General features: G+C 41.8%; 1 long non-coding RNA gene across 3 annotated transcripts in view; it reads right to left on the bottom strand.

Moving 5' to 3' along the window:
• The window catches only part of LOC138745497 (uncharacterized), a 68,016-nt gene extending 54,127 nt beyond the window's left edge, over nt 1-13,889 (bottom strand). For all 3 annotated transcript variants that reach the window (XR_011346338.1, XR_011346316.1, XR_011346324.1), the window contains exons 1-2: nt 13,652-13,889; nt 4,203-4,512 (exon numbers count right to left, since the gene is read on the bottom strand). This is a non-coding gene — a long non-coding RNA (uncharacterized lncRNA). The remainder of the gene's footprint in view (nt 1-4,202; nt 4,513-13,651) is intronic.
• Nucleotides 13,890-15,375: the final 1,486 nt, after the last annotated feature.

Below are 15,375 nucleotides of genomic sequence, written 5' to 3'. Positions count from 1 at the left end.
CTGGCCATTCACTTATGAGTTCAATAAGAGAGCTTTGAGAGGTTCATTATGCCTCACATTAACTCCAGCCTACCAACTGTCATCAACCCACTCCAGTTTGCACACTGGGTCCAGGACAGATACCGTCTCCCTGACCCTACATCCCTGGAAAAGAAGGACACCCACATTCACTGTCTGTAGTTATGCAATAGTACCAAACAAACTCATGGTCAGATTCCATGAATGTCACCTAAGCATTCCATTCTGCAAATAGATCACCACTTCCAATCCCACCGGCTACAACCAGATAGAAATGATGACTGTAACTCCTCCGTTATCATCCTCAGCACGAGGGCTCCACAACGCTCAGTTGCTCCTTTATTCCCAGTGCACTCAAGATAACATGGCCAAACCCCATTCCAACTCCTTCTATAAATGTGGATGATACCACCATTGTTGGCTGACAATGAGTCAGCATATAGAAGGGAGATAAAGGGACTAGCGGAAGACAAAGTCCTCTCTCTCAATGTCAACGAAACCAAGAACCAATTAATAGTTACAGACATCTGGAAGGCGACCAGAGTTCCATTCCCCAGTCTATATCAATGGTGATCATGTGGAGATCACTGACAACTTCAAGTTTCAAAGGGGAAGTATCTTCAGTGTCCTGTCCACCCATGTCGATGCAATGGCCAAGAAAGCACACCAGCGCCTTGACTTCCTCAGAAGCCTGAGGAAATGTGACATGTCACCTGAATCTCCTAGCAACTTCTACAGGTGCACCATTGAAAGCATCCAATCAGGATGAATCAATAGACAATAGACAGTAGGGGCTGGAGTAGGCTCTGCCGAAGACTACCAGAAACTATAGAAGGGCATGTGGCATAATTTTACTGGGGCGAGGTTTATTCAGGAGCTTGAGAATGGTGTGAAAGATACTGTCCTTGAATCCGGTGGTACATGATCGCATAGTGATGGGAGGGGATGCTCAAAGCAATCACACACATCCTCCTCTCCCCTTCATCGACTCCATCTGTAAAATCAGTCAACATATCAAAAGACCAATCCCATCCCTGCCACACCCTTTTGAACCCCTCTCCCATCAGTATGAGATCATACACTACCAGATTTTATATTCCACACCATTATTAGGCTCCTGAATGAACTTCGCACTAGTAAAGGTAAGCTGCATTGGCTCTGTACTAACTGATTTCTCTCTGCACCATGACTGCCATGTATGGCAGATGCTTAGATGCCAAACAAACTTTATCTCTGCATCTTGGTAGATGTGACAATAACTTAAACAAGTACAATAATTTTCTCTCTGAAAAACTCATTGATTTCACCTACCAATGTTGCATTAATTGCAGAAGGACTGACATTGGCTTGAAGAACCATGAGGAAGAGTTGGTTTTAAGGTGAATTTTGATTGGGTGCCCTTCAGCATACCCAGCACATCTTTGAGAACCTCCATGTATCATTTTTACAGAGTCACATTTAATGTAGAAGAGTACAGTGGGGGAACAGGCCCAACAGCCTGTACCGATTATGATGCCAAATTTGCAAAATCATCAAAGACCCCCATCACCTTGGTTGCATCCTCTTCTCTCTGCTGCCTTCGGGCAGAAGAAGCCTGAGGACCAGCACCTCCAGGTTCAAGAACCAGTTTTTCTCCGACAGTGATCAGGCTCTTGGACCTCACTTGTTACACTCTGGCCCCTCAAAAGGACTGTCTGCCCTATTGCTAAGGCATGTAGTTTTTGCACTAGTTTAACTGAGAGTATTTATTATCAATCTATATTTGGTATTTATTGTCTTTTAATTCATTACATTTTAGTAAAGGTTACTCCTGTTCCATGAAGTGATGCGCATCCTGATAGGATTCTTTCAAAGGTGCTGTCGGAGTTGCTGTAATGGCAGAACTGCTGCTTATCAGACCCAGGAGAGAGGGGTGCGGAGCCATAGCCAAGCTCCACGGGGTCCTATTGTCCATATGTAATAAACGCTTTAACTGACCTGTTAAAGGAGTCAATTTTTTTTTAACATCCTGCAACCATGGATCTATGCCCAAGATGGCAGCGCCTGTGCCGGACAGTGAACCAGGAGGGTTTGCCAACCCTAGGGGAGCAGCAGATGGGCGCAGGGCACCAGAAATGGGGAGAACATCCACCATGGATAAGGAGAAGCCTAGGATGGTGACCACAAAAAACGGAACAGAGAGGGGCTCACTGGCTGAAGGACCTTCATAGCTGTGGGCAGTTGGAGACTGGCTCATGGAAACCAGGCATCGGAACCAAGATTCAAGAGGGTGCTGAGAACGAGAAAGACCCTCAAGCACTGAAGGCTTCCTGATTGCATGGGAGGTTTGGATCTGGAGATCAAGAACAAAATATCTCACCAACCTAATTGCCAACTCTCATAACCCCTGAGTCCTCTATAGCATCCTAAACTCAGTTGTAGGCCCTCCACCCACTTTAAACCTGCTCACCGCCCTCAAAATGTGAAGAATTTTAAAAAATTCTTCATTGACAAAGTTGAGAAAATTAGGGAAAACATTCCTCCCGCACCACCTGTAACCTAACTAGACTTCAGGTCAGTCCACATAACCTGGATGGTTTTAGCCCCATCACACTAGAAACCCCGTATTTACCATGAAACCTATAACCTGCCCCCTTGACATTATCCCTCCTGAAGGACGTCTTTGACATGGCAGGTCTGAGCATCCTCTCCATCATCAACAGCTTACTAGCTACTGGTTCTGACCCAACCTGCTTTAAAATGCAGTGGTTCAACCCCTCCTAAAAAACCCTGATCTTGACCCCAGTATCCCAAGAATTACACACCTGTTTCAAAATTTTGTCTCCTCTCCAAAGTCCTTGAGAAAGTAATACTTAAATCGGTACGGACTAGAGGGGCTGAGATGGTCTGTTTCTGTACTGTAATTGTTATATTGTTAACCAACTATCTCCCTACCTTCGCCAAAATTTCTTTGGCTTGGCTTCGCGGATGAAGATTTATGGAGGGGGTAAATGTCCACGTCAGCTGCAGGCTCGTTTGTGGCTGACAAGTCCGATGCGGACCAACTATCTCCCTACCTTCGCCAAAATAAAGTAATAGCAAAAGCCCACCACGACACTAAATCAGCCTTATTGAAAGTATACAATGACCTACTTCTCTCCATTGAGTCAGGCAGTGTCACTGTTCTAATTCTTCTAACCTCAGCGCAGCGTTCGACTAAGTTGATCGTGCTATTCTGATAGACCGTCTCCAGCAGGAAGTCAGCATCAATGGAATGGCCCCTGATTCAAATCTTACCTCACTGACAGGGCTTTCACAGTTAACATGGGCCTCTCCTGCAGGGTTCCGCAATGACCCATCCTTAGCCTCATTCTTTTCTCGCTGTTCATGCTCTCCCTCACCCATATCATGCAGAAACATAGTATCTCCTTCATTGTTATGTTGAGGACACCCAGCTGTACATCCTCCTAAAACCAGATGACTAGTCAAAAATTAGTAACCTCAAGAACTGTCTCGAGACATAAAATGCTAGATGACCCGCAACTTCCTCCAACTTAATGAGACAAAATCTGGGATCATCCTATTCGCCCCCTCCCCCCTAATTTCACCAAAAAGTTACACAACACCTTAGGTAATCTATTCACTCTTATTAAACCCTTGGGGTGCTATTTGACCCTGCCTTCAAATTTGACAGATAGGTCAACACCGTGGCGAAGGTCTGCTTTTTTCAGCTCCGCACCATTGTTAAAATAAAACCATACCTCTCATTCAAGGACCTCGAAAGGGTTATTCATGCCCTTATCTTCTCACGCTAACTCTCTATACACTGGGATTACCCAATCCTCCATAACCTGTCTCCAGATGGTTTAGAATGTCACTGCTATGGTTCTGACAGGTACCAAAGAGAGGGACCATAGAACCCCAATTATGGCCTCCTTCCAGTGGCTTCTGGAGCAGCTCAGAATTGACTTCACTCTGCTGCTATGTGCATAAAAGGCCCTCAACGACCTTACCCCCCCCCCCCCCCCATAACTCCGATCCACTCCTAAGCAGCTCAGGTCAGCTACCGGAGGATGCCTGGCTGTTCCACACATTAAATGCACATAAGGGTTCGTGGTTCAGCCCCCAAACTGTGGAACAGCATTCCCCTGACCATTAAACTTGCCCCCTCCCTCAACTGCTTTAAATCCAGGTTAAAAACGTACCTTCTATCACTAGCGTTTAACGTCTGAAGCCTTTTGTGCGTTCCTAACCTCGGACAGCGTTGCACCATTGTGTTGGAATTGCAATTGTGGTCTATCTATAATGCCTTAATCCGTTGCACTGTAGTTGTACTGGTTTTGATCGATTGTCTTGGTTTGTACAGCACCTTGGTCAATGTAAGTTGAAAAAACGGAGCTATATAAATAAAGAACTTGAACTTGAACTCGTTGCCAGTGGCACTGGAGTAAAAAGGCTGTGGGGTCGTTGGAGGCAAATGCACGGTCGCTCAGTGTCTCTATGCTTCTCTTTGTCCTATAGTTAGGGGGACAGGAAATGCTCATGGCAGACAAGCGATGAAGTATATCATGCATATTACACATTAATGTATTATTATATGACAATTGATTTTAGTTACAAAGGATCGGGTTGACTGCTGCATAGCATGTGTGAATTGTACTTTGTATAGGACTGTAAACTCATAGTCAGTTTATCAAATTTAACTCATCCTGTCTATCCACACATGGCCTCTATCCCTTCATTCCTCAGCCTGTACAGTTGCCCAAGTAAATGGTTTTTAAGTCTATAATATTGAATGTGCTTCTATCTACCACCTCCCCTGGTAATGCATTCCAGGCAGCCTGCCACTCGCTCTTTCACAAATCTTTGCACATGATATTTAAACTTCCTTACTTTTACCTAAACCATTTGAGATTTTCACCCTGAGAGAAAGACTCTGACTGTCTCCTCCATCTACGCCTCCCGCAGTTTTATTTACTTCTATCCGGTGGCTCCTCAGCTGCTCCAGAGGTTTGTGTGACCTCTGACAGCTAAAACTTGCAAATCCAAGTAACATCCCAGTGAATCGCTTCTGCACCCTTTCCAAAGCATCCACATCCCTCCTGTTCTATAACATCCAGACATGCACTCAATACTCCAAATATGGCCTAATCAGAGTTTTAGACAGTTGTAACATGACTTTCTGACTTTTACACTCAATGCCCTGAATGTGTACGCCCTTTTTACTAACCAATGCCATTTCCAGAGGGGCATGGGCTGAAGATTCCAACACTCCCTTTAATGTTCAAGCCTCACATCTTTTTGATGCTTGATAAGCACAGAAGATTGAAGTTATGGGGGTCATTTATCACTCACTGTCTTACTTCAATATATTATTCCAATGCAATTAAATTGTTTGATTTGTATCTTTTCCATGTTCCTTATATTAATTTCTTTTAACCCTCATTTATATTTTAATACCAGTCACATCTGGCGACATAGTAAGGGGTTTGAGTTTTTATCCTTTACTATTTTCTTCTTTCCTCTTTTTTCATTATTAGAGATTTTTTTTCTAAAAGAAAGATATATACTACAAGTTCACGAACCTTTATCCAGAACCCTTTGGGGACAGAGTGTTCCAAATTTCGGATTTTTCCAGATTTCGGAAAGCCAGATTTAAGCCCACTTTGAATTGTGCTGCCATATCCACCCCCACCCCCTTCCAGTCACCCTGCCATCTTCCCCAGCTCCCCATGCCTGCCCGACGTGCTCCCGGTCTCCCGCCCGCCCGACCCACGCTGCCAGTCTTCCCCCCTCACCTGCTGACTCACACTGCCGCCTCTCTCTCCATTTGCTGGATTTTGGAGCTTTCCAGATTTTAGATGTCCGGATAAAGGGTCACGTACATGTATTTCAAATATGAATTATGGATATGATTTACAATTTATGTATGTTAGTGATGTATGGAATGCCTTGTTTAGTTTATGTAACTGCCCATGCTATCTTATTGAATTATACCCTTTTTGTTTGCTTAAGTTCTTTATTAAAATCAATAAAAATGTTTTTAAAAGCAAGATAAGCACACATGAGAGGAATTAGTAAAAACAAAAGAAACGGGAATAAAATGATTGACCCACTGAGTGGGCCATGCCATCCATCAAAGATATTGGTAATCTTCTACCTCAACTGGCTTTGGAGACGGTTCCTTGAGTGGTAACCAGAATGAAAGGGTTAGCTTGTGAGGAATGATTGTCAGCTTTTGAACTCATTGGAGGGGGATCCCATCAAGGCATTTTGAATGTTGAAAGGCCTGGGCAGAGTAGATGTCTCCCATGTTAGGGGATTCTAGTACAAGACAGCATATTTCAGAATAAAAAGGTGTCAATTTAAAACAGAGATGCGAAAATATTTCTTTAGTCAGAGGGTCATGAGTCTGTGGATAGGTGGCTGTGGAAGCAAGGTCGTTGGCTGTATTGAAGGCAGAGATTGGCTGGTATTTGATTGGTCATGGAAACAAGGGTTATGGGGCTGAGTGGGAGGATGGATCACTCATGATTAGAATGGCCAGGCCTACTTTTGCTCCTATATCTTGTGATCTTGTGATCAATACCATTCTCTTGTCCAATTCCTGTATCCAATTCCCCTTAATAACAAGCAATCTATTCATTCCTATTTTGAAGGCACTCAATGACTGAGACTCTATGCTGCTCTAGCTTAGAGAGTTCCAGAGCAATATGCAAGGTAATGCTTCAGACTGTAGCCCTTCATCAAGAATGAAAGACAATAGGTAGTCTATTTTCTATTGCCTTACATGGAGATGACTATCAAGAATGAAAGACAATAGGTAGTCTATTTTCTATTGCCTTACATGGAGATGACTATCAAGAATGAAAGACAATAGGTAGTCTATTTTCTATTGCCTTACATGGAGATGACTATCAAGAATGAAAGACAATAGGTAGTCTATTTTCTATTGCCTTACATGGAGATGACTATCAAAAATGAAAGACAAGAGGTAGTCTATTTTCTATTGCCTTACATGGAGATGACTATCAAGAATGAAAGACAATAGGTAGTCTATTTTCTATTGCCTTACATGGAGATGACTATCAAGAATGAAAGACAATAGGTAGTCTATTTTCTATTGCCTTACATGGAGATGACTATCAAGAATGAAAGACAATAGGTAGTCTATTTTCTATTGCCTTACATGGAGATGACTATCAAGAATGAAAGACAATAGGTAGTCTATTTTCTATTGCCTTACATGGAGATGACTATCAAGAATGAAAGACAAGAGGTAGTCTATTTTCTATTGCCTTACATGGAGATGACTATCAAGAATGAAAGACAATAGGTAGTCTATTTTCTATTGCCTTACATGGAGATGACTATCAAGAATGAAAGACAATAGGTAGTCTATTTTCTATTGCCTTACATGGAGATGACTATCAAGAATGAAAGACAATAGGTAGTCTATTTTCTATTGCCTTACATGGAGATGACTATCAAGAATGAAAGACAATAGGTAGTCTATTTTCTATTGCCTTACATGGAGATGACTATCAAGAATGAAAGACAAGAGGTAGTCTATTTTCTATTGCCTTACATGGAGATGACTATCAAGAATGAAAGACAATAGGTAGTCTATTTTCTATTGCCTTACATGGAGATGACTATCAAGAATGAAAGACAAGAGGTAGTCTATTTTCTATTGCCTTACATGGAGATGACTATCAAGAATGAAAGACAAGAGGTAGTCTATTTTCTATTGCCTTACATGGAGATGACTATCAAGAATGAAAGACAAGAGGTAGTCTATTTTCTATTGCCTTACATGGAGATGACTATCAAGAATGAAAGACAAGAGGTAGTCTATTTTCTATTGCCTTACATGGAGATGACTATCTATTGCCTTCCACAGAATTGAATTTCTTTTGCCTTCCAAGGTGTTGACTATCTATTACCTTCACTGAGGTGATTATCTATTGCACCCCCCCCCCTCCATGGAGTTGACTATCTTTTACTACTGGTGACCCCACGTTAAGTAATCATTTTAAACCATTATCAGAAATTATGTTTTTTTTCTCTATGCCAGTCAGTTAGAAAGTGAGTTTCAATGCTATATTTTGTTAACAAAGATGGGAGGCCAGGATATAATTCAAAATATTATTATGAGTTACAATTTAAAAAAAACCCCAGTACCTGCCACCTATTGGGATTGTTAGATGCCAGATAAGTGAATTGTCTGGCTGCTTGAGATAATGTGTTGCGTGATTGGCGAACTGACGATTAGCGGGTGCCAATTTTAAACTTTTGTATATTTGACCTATTTATTTTCTGCAATTTTTTTTTGCTGGGTCACTTGAGGCTGTCGGTTGCTTGAATAAAACAGGAATTTTACTGTACTTTTGTGGTGCAAGCGGAACAACCTGTTTCAAAGCTCTGCGTCAGAAATTTGTGAAGCATTCTTATCTATTTGCTTGAAGGGGCTGTCCTTAAAGAAGAATGCAGTGAACTATTCTATACTGAAGGTATTTCAGGATGTTTTTCTTACCCAGTAATTGCCATGGTTGTCAGGTTAAATCACAGGGGCAAGGCTTGGATTAGATAGAGACAGGCTGAGAAAACAGTAATTGCAGCACTGATAGCTCTGACATGGGACCTTGTCTGAAAGCCATGACTCACTTCAGGACAGCCCTGGATCATTGCACCCCCCCCCACCCCCTCCCCCCACTCCAAACCAGCTATTAGCAGTCTCGTGCAGAGGTTGCGTACCTCGTTTTGATTAATCTGTGAGCTGATCCCAGCATTTTGAAGGTGGTGGTGGTGGGGGGGGGGAGAGGGGGGTGGATGGGGAAGAGCTAACAGTGGGCATTCTTTACCAGTAGACATTCATTATCATTTATCAGTGGGTATGACGCTTCCCCTGAGCGAAAGCTGACTTAAATGGACCTTGTTCATTCGTTGATTTAATTTTTTTTTGCCCGTAGAGGGTTGGTTGAAACTGAGAGGTTTATTGTAAGGGGGGGAATTAATTGTTGGCATTGCTTAAACCCGTAGTTATCTGTGGATCATGTGTCTCTTCTGTGAGTCATAGCTGGTATTGTGGTGACATTCAGCATTCCTTGTTCTCAAAGCTAAGCACTTCCAGAAACTGACACGAGATGGGTATGTTTAGTGCAGAGAACGCTGCTCAACACAAGGCCTTCATTCTGTGGATGTAAAGCCACTGCAACCAGCATTTAATTGAAAGGGACAAGCAAATACATACTTAATAGCCCGATACAAATATACAACCAAAACTAAACCTTTCCTTTGGACAGGGACCGAAAAGGCTCTTTCACTCCTTTAGGGAAAGCAGTTGGGATTACAGTGAAAAAGTGGGATAATTTCTTCAAACTGAGCATTTTCTGTCATGGGTTTCAAACTTAAGGAGAATACATAGCTACATGCTTGGATTGAGGATGGGGGAGGGGGGGTGTTGGTGGTGGGAGGGGTTTATTTTGGAGGGTGACTAAATGATGATGGGAATAAACTATGGTAAAAGAAGCTGAGTCCTTTTTAGAATCTAATAAAGTGGAGTAATCATGTTTCTAAAGATAGGTGCAATTTGATGGCCCCTTCCAGCAAAATAGACAATTATTGCCCAGACAGCTAATCGCTTGTTTCTTTAGCTTGGACCCTGCCTAAATATCAAGAGTCTAATGGGTCTTAAATAATTGCAAATAGTCTTTTCTTTGGTATGGTACCTCTGTCCCTTGACCATCAATTAGTATACCAGACAGAAAATAGACAACTCTTATTTTCATGAATACCCATTTACTTTTTCTGCTGACAATACACAACACTGTTTCGAAGCGAACATTTCACAAAAAGCTCAGCTCCTTAAATTTAACAATCAGTGAACTCATTTTAACATTGGAAATAACATGTGTTGCCACCGTTGTACTTCTGCAGGTTAACATTTTAAGTTGCAGATGTCCTTGTTTCCCTGGACCATTTTAGTAGGAAGTAGGAGTGAATTTTAGAATTCAATTATTTTCAAAATAAATAACCCTTGTCCCCAGAAATAAGTTAGGTTAAGAACACTTGGCTCTGGTTTATATTAAGGGCATCAAAGGTGATGGGGAGAAGGTTGGCCAATGGGATTGAGTGGGAAAATGGATCAGCTCATGATTGAATAGCAGAGGAGACTCGATGAGCTGAATAGCCTATTTTGGCTCCTTTGTCTTATGGCTCATGTCTTGTTGGCTGCTATTCAGTTGAACCTTTCCAAAAGACAAATTAGAAAATTGGAGTTGTGAAATGGGAATGAAAAGAACACATTTTGTTCAAAGGTCATTGATTATGTCACACTTGCGGCCGTAGGCTTTAACATTCATCTGGGTTTGTATCCTTTTGAATTTGGGAAAAAAAATGGGATGGGATCTTATCAATGTAATTATGAAAGGAATAGATATGATAGAGGCCTATTAGTTGTTTCCACTGGTAGTGAGACTAGAGCTAAGAGGACATAGTCTCAAGGTGCAATGGGGTAGTTTTAGAACAGAGATGAGGAGGAATTGCTTTTCCCAGAGAGTAGAGAATCTGTGGAATTCTCTGCCCAAGGAAGCAGTAGAGGCCGACTCATTAAATATAGTTAAGACTCTTGGATAGAGTTTTGCATGGGAGGAGAATTAAGCCAAGGTTGGATTGATTTTTACATAGTAGGGGAATTATGGGGGAAAAGGCAGGTAGGTGAGGATGAGCCATGATTTCATTGAATGGGAGAGCAGGCTTGACAGATCAGATGGCCTACTCCTTATCAGATGGTCTTTTTCCTTATGTTCTCAAGGGTTATGGGTCAAAGTCTAGTAAGTGGAGGTGAGTCCATGGCCAGATCAGCCATGATGTTATGAAATGACAGAGCAAGCTATTTCTTATGTAAATAGAGGAAATCTTACAATTTCCAGAGGAAAATGAACACATTGTAAGATCATTATAATTTAATCAGTTCTAATTGGCTCCTATATATTTTTGTATTAATTTACAGGCCTTAATACGATTCCTGTTGATGTATGCAGATGAGGGGTACTGAGATTTAAAATTTAAAACGGGTTTTTGTGAGGTGCCTGGGAATGCATCGATGTTAGCAGTGGTGGGTAGGAGTTAGTCAATGTTTCCAATATGTCCTTTGCAGAGATCACCTGGAAAGTGACAGTATTTCCAGTGATTGCTGGCAGTATATCAACATTTGCAGCGTAACATGGAGAATGCATCAGTGTTCACAGATCTTCCGGTGAAGGTGTTGGCAAGGGAAGAGGCAGAGTTTGAAAGGATATGCTGGGGACGTGCCAGGTTTGATGGGAGTGTTTACTGTGTGTTAATGTGCTGTGTTACTGAGCATATCTTCGTGTTTGCAAGGTGATGCTGAGAGTGTATCCATGCAGCGAAGTCACTGTGAGTGTGTCAGTGTTTGCAGTGTCGCTGGAAGTGTATCTCTGCAGGGTGTCTCTGGGAGTGTGTTAATATTTGAACTATGTCACTGGGAGTGTGTCAATGTTTGCAGTGTGTCATTGGGAGTGTGTCTGTTGGCAGACTGGCTCTGGTAGTGTGTCAGTTTTCAATGTGTCTTTCAGAGTGTGTCACTGGGGTGTGGTAGTGTTTGAAGTATATCACTGAGAGTGTGTCAGTGTTTGTAGTATGTCTTTTGGAGTGTGTTAGTATTTGTAAGGTGTCAGCATTGTATGATTCTGGGTTTTTTTTCAGACAGTTCACAAAATTACTGAAAGTTACAAATGATACATCCTGTATAGGGTTAAACCAAGTCACTGCAAATTAAACTTGGTAGTCAGGAAAGTTGTAGAAACAATTGCTGAATTTGTGGTCCCTTGGACAGGTATGGATATATTGAAGAACCACAAAGACGAATTATATCCAATTAACTTTCTTGATGAAGTAAAGGAATAGATCAATGAATGAATTGAAGTATAAATTATAAATTGAAGTGTGTGTGGTTGAATGACCATGGATGGTGTCATGAACTTGCAGTGAGATTTTATTTTGGGAATGGAGGCCAGTGTGTGGTGGAATTCCTCAGGTTTTGATTTTTGGACCTACAATTTTCTCATTGCTCTGGATTTGGGTGCACAACGCATTGTCGACAAATGAAAGCAGTTAATGCTAACCTTGAGGCAAAGTGAATCATGCGGGGGATCGCAGACACTTCAAGGAGGAGATAAAAAGCTGGTGACTTAGGCAGATGGCGAAGGGGTGAAATTTAAGGTAACAAAAATTTTACACCTTGGAGAGCAGAAGGAAAAGAGGGTAGAATTCAAAAAGGGTTGGAAGTAAATAAAAATCTGAGGGTAGATGAAAATGCTGAGAAAAAGGTGATAAAGACTTGTAGGATCCAGGGCTTTATAAATAGTGAACAGTATGTGGGCAAGGAAGTTGTGATCAGCATTTGGGAAACTCTGGTACAGCCATAACTGGAATGTTGTATCCTCTTCTGGCTGCTACCCTTTGGAAATGATGCGAATCATTCAGTGAGGGGCACAGAAGGGATTTTCTATATAGGAGGGACTTCAGTTCAGTGGATGGATGGGAGAAGCTTGTGATGTTCTCTGTAATGCAAAAGAAACTGTGACGAGAAGGATTTCTTCATATCTTAGACAGAGCAGATGAAGAGAATCTGTTCTAGCGCTCACCCTGCGCAGCGATTATGACGTCACAATGCACCAGGTGACTGAGATGATGCCCTTAAAGGGGTGCACTGAATTTGAATAAAAATGGTCACTAATGACCTTCGGTGTGGCAGCAGTGATTTCTTTCAGCTCCTGCAAGCGCCACAAGAGCAGATTATTACTTAAATGGTGAAAAACTGCAGTATGCTGCAGTGCAGAAGGACTTGGGAGTTAGAGGTTCAGTTAGATATATTTTTATGTAAAAAAGGAATTAAGGGATATGGGGAAAAGACAGGTAGGTGGAGTTGAGTCCACGATCAACCATGTTCTTAGTGAACGACGGAACAGGCTCGACGGGCCAGATGGCCCTATGTTATGTAAGCAAGACGTCTCAGCAAGTCCCAAAATTCAGACAATGCTGGCTGGGTGAGGAATCCAGACCAACAAAAGATGTTAATTGGATATGATAAGGGACGAGGTAAGAATTTATCATGTTGGCAGACCTTTGTGTTTCACCCATGTGCAGAGCAGTATCCATTGCCTTTTGCAAAACTTTCCATTCAAGATTATTGGAACCCCCATATCAGGCTGTAATGCTGCCAGTCACATGCATAACTCTCTATGTTTCTTCCATCTATGTGCCTATCTATGAGTCTTGTAAATGTCCTCATTTTACCTCCATCACCACAACTCCAGGCAGTGCAATTCAGGCACCCACCAATCTCTGTGTGAAAAAAACCTACCTCTAAAATTTCCTCCATTCACCTTATTTTCTATAAAAGGTCAGAATCAAAATCAGAATTTATTGTCATGAACAAGTCATGAAATTTGGTGTTTTGTGGCAGCGTCACACTGCAAACATTCATATTATAGCCATCTTCCAACATTACTATAAAAAAATAAAAATAATAATGCACAAAAAGTAAAGCAATGTCTTTGGTTCATTGATTATTCAGGAATCTGATGGTAGTAGATAAGAAGCTGACTTTGTGCCATTGGGTGCTCACCTTTAGGTTCCCGAACCTTTTTTCACGATGGTAGCAGAGTGAAGAGGGCATGGCCTGGGTGGTGGGGGTCTCTGAGGGTAGAGGCTGCTTTATTAAGACACTGCCTCATGTAGATGTTCTCGATGGAGTGAAGGTAGGTGCCTGTGATGTCACAGGATGAGTTAACAACCATCTGGAGTTTATTCTTGTCCTGAGAGTTGCCACTTCCATATCAGGCAGTGATACAACCAGCCAGAAAGCTCTCCACTGTACACCTGTAGAAGTTTGTGTTTTTAATGACATTCCTCAGTCACATCACAATGTATAACTATTGTCACATCACAATGTATAGCTTCTGGGAAGCCTTTTTGTGATTGCATCAACATGGAGGTTCCAGGACAGATCTTGGAGATGTTGACACCCAGGAATTTGAAGTTCTCGACCTTTTCCCAACTAAGCCCTTGATGAAGACTGGGTCATTTTCCCTTGACTTCCTCCTGAAGTCAACGATCATCTCTTTGGTTCTGCTGATGTTGAGTCCAAGGTTGTTATCATTGCAGCATTCAACGAGCTGATCTATCTCCCTCCTTTACACTTCCTCATTGCCATTTGTGGTGTCACCAGCTAACTTGTAGATAGCATTGGATTTGTGCTTGGTGTTACAAGATCAAACCAGCAACCACAAAGAAGGCATATTTCACAGGGGAAATGGAGGAACTAACCTCACTTCTCTACTGACCAGAAACCTCTCCTCCTGACCAGCACATGGGTTTTGGGCTTCTCCCTCTCCTTGGCTTAGGGTCTGCCTCAGTTTAGCTAGTTCTAGCTCATGTTTCCATTCTTTCTCTCTCTCCTCCCTTGCAGCTGCCCTTTCCTCCATTTCTGCCTGCCTTACTGCTTCCCATTCGGCTTTCCTTTCTGCCTCTTTTTACCTCTCTCTCTTCCCTTTCTGCCTGCCTTACTGCTTCCCATTCATCTTTCCTTTCTGTCTCTCTTTTTACCTCTCTCTCTTCCCTTTCTGCCTGCCTTACTGCTTCCCGTTTGGCTTTCCTTTCTCCCTCTCTTTTTCCAACTAACTCTAGTTTTCTCAAAGCCAACTTTACTTCCTCTGAAGTTTTCTCCTTTGGAAACTGTTCTAATGCAGCTTCTTCAAATACCCCCTTTCCTACATAGTGCTTAACAATATTTTGGGCAATTTCCTTTTTTTTCATCCCAATTCTTACTGTCGGAAGTTTTAACTTGGTAACTATAACCATCAGTTCTGACATTTTAGCCATTTTTAAATTAATCACTGAAGGGTTAGCGATGAACTGGTCAATATTCATACTTGCTAGTTTTTCTGCTGGTGATTTATACACTCACCGTTTATTTTTAATTTCAAGCTGGAGGTTGAGTCAAACTCAGACGACTGATAACTAAGCACAAGTCAATCACCCCTAAAGCTTCCAAATTGGTTTGATCCCAGACGATTTCCCCAAATTATGTTACAAGATCGAACCAGCAACCACAAAGAAGGCAGATCACACAGGGGTAAAGATGAACAATTACTTTATAAACAAAAAAATCACCTTCAAACTTTAATTCAAAATCCCCCCTTTTATAATAATGCCCACTGGTTACTATGCAAATTTCTATAACAGTGTAAAACTAATAAATTCCCCAGCCTAAATATAACATACGTCATTAAAGTCTAAGTTATACTTCCAACCAGCCCACAGAAAAGCTTAGACACAAAACACACAAGA

Source organism: Narcine bancroftii, chromosome 1, assembly GCF_036971445.1.
Source record: "Narcine bancroftii isolate sNarBan1 chromosome 1, sNarBan1.hap1, whole genome shotgun sequence".
Lineage (NCBI taxonomy): Eukaryota > Metazoa > Chordata > Chondrichthyes > Torpediniformes > Narcinidae > Narcine > Narcine bancroftii.
The sequence above is the reverse complement of the archived record's forward strand: the minus strand, read 5'-3'. Positions and strand labels throughout refer to the sequence as shown.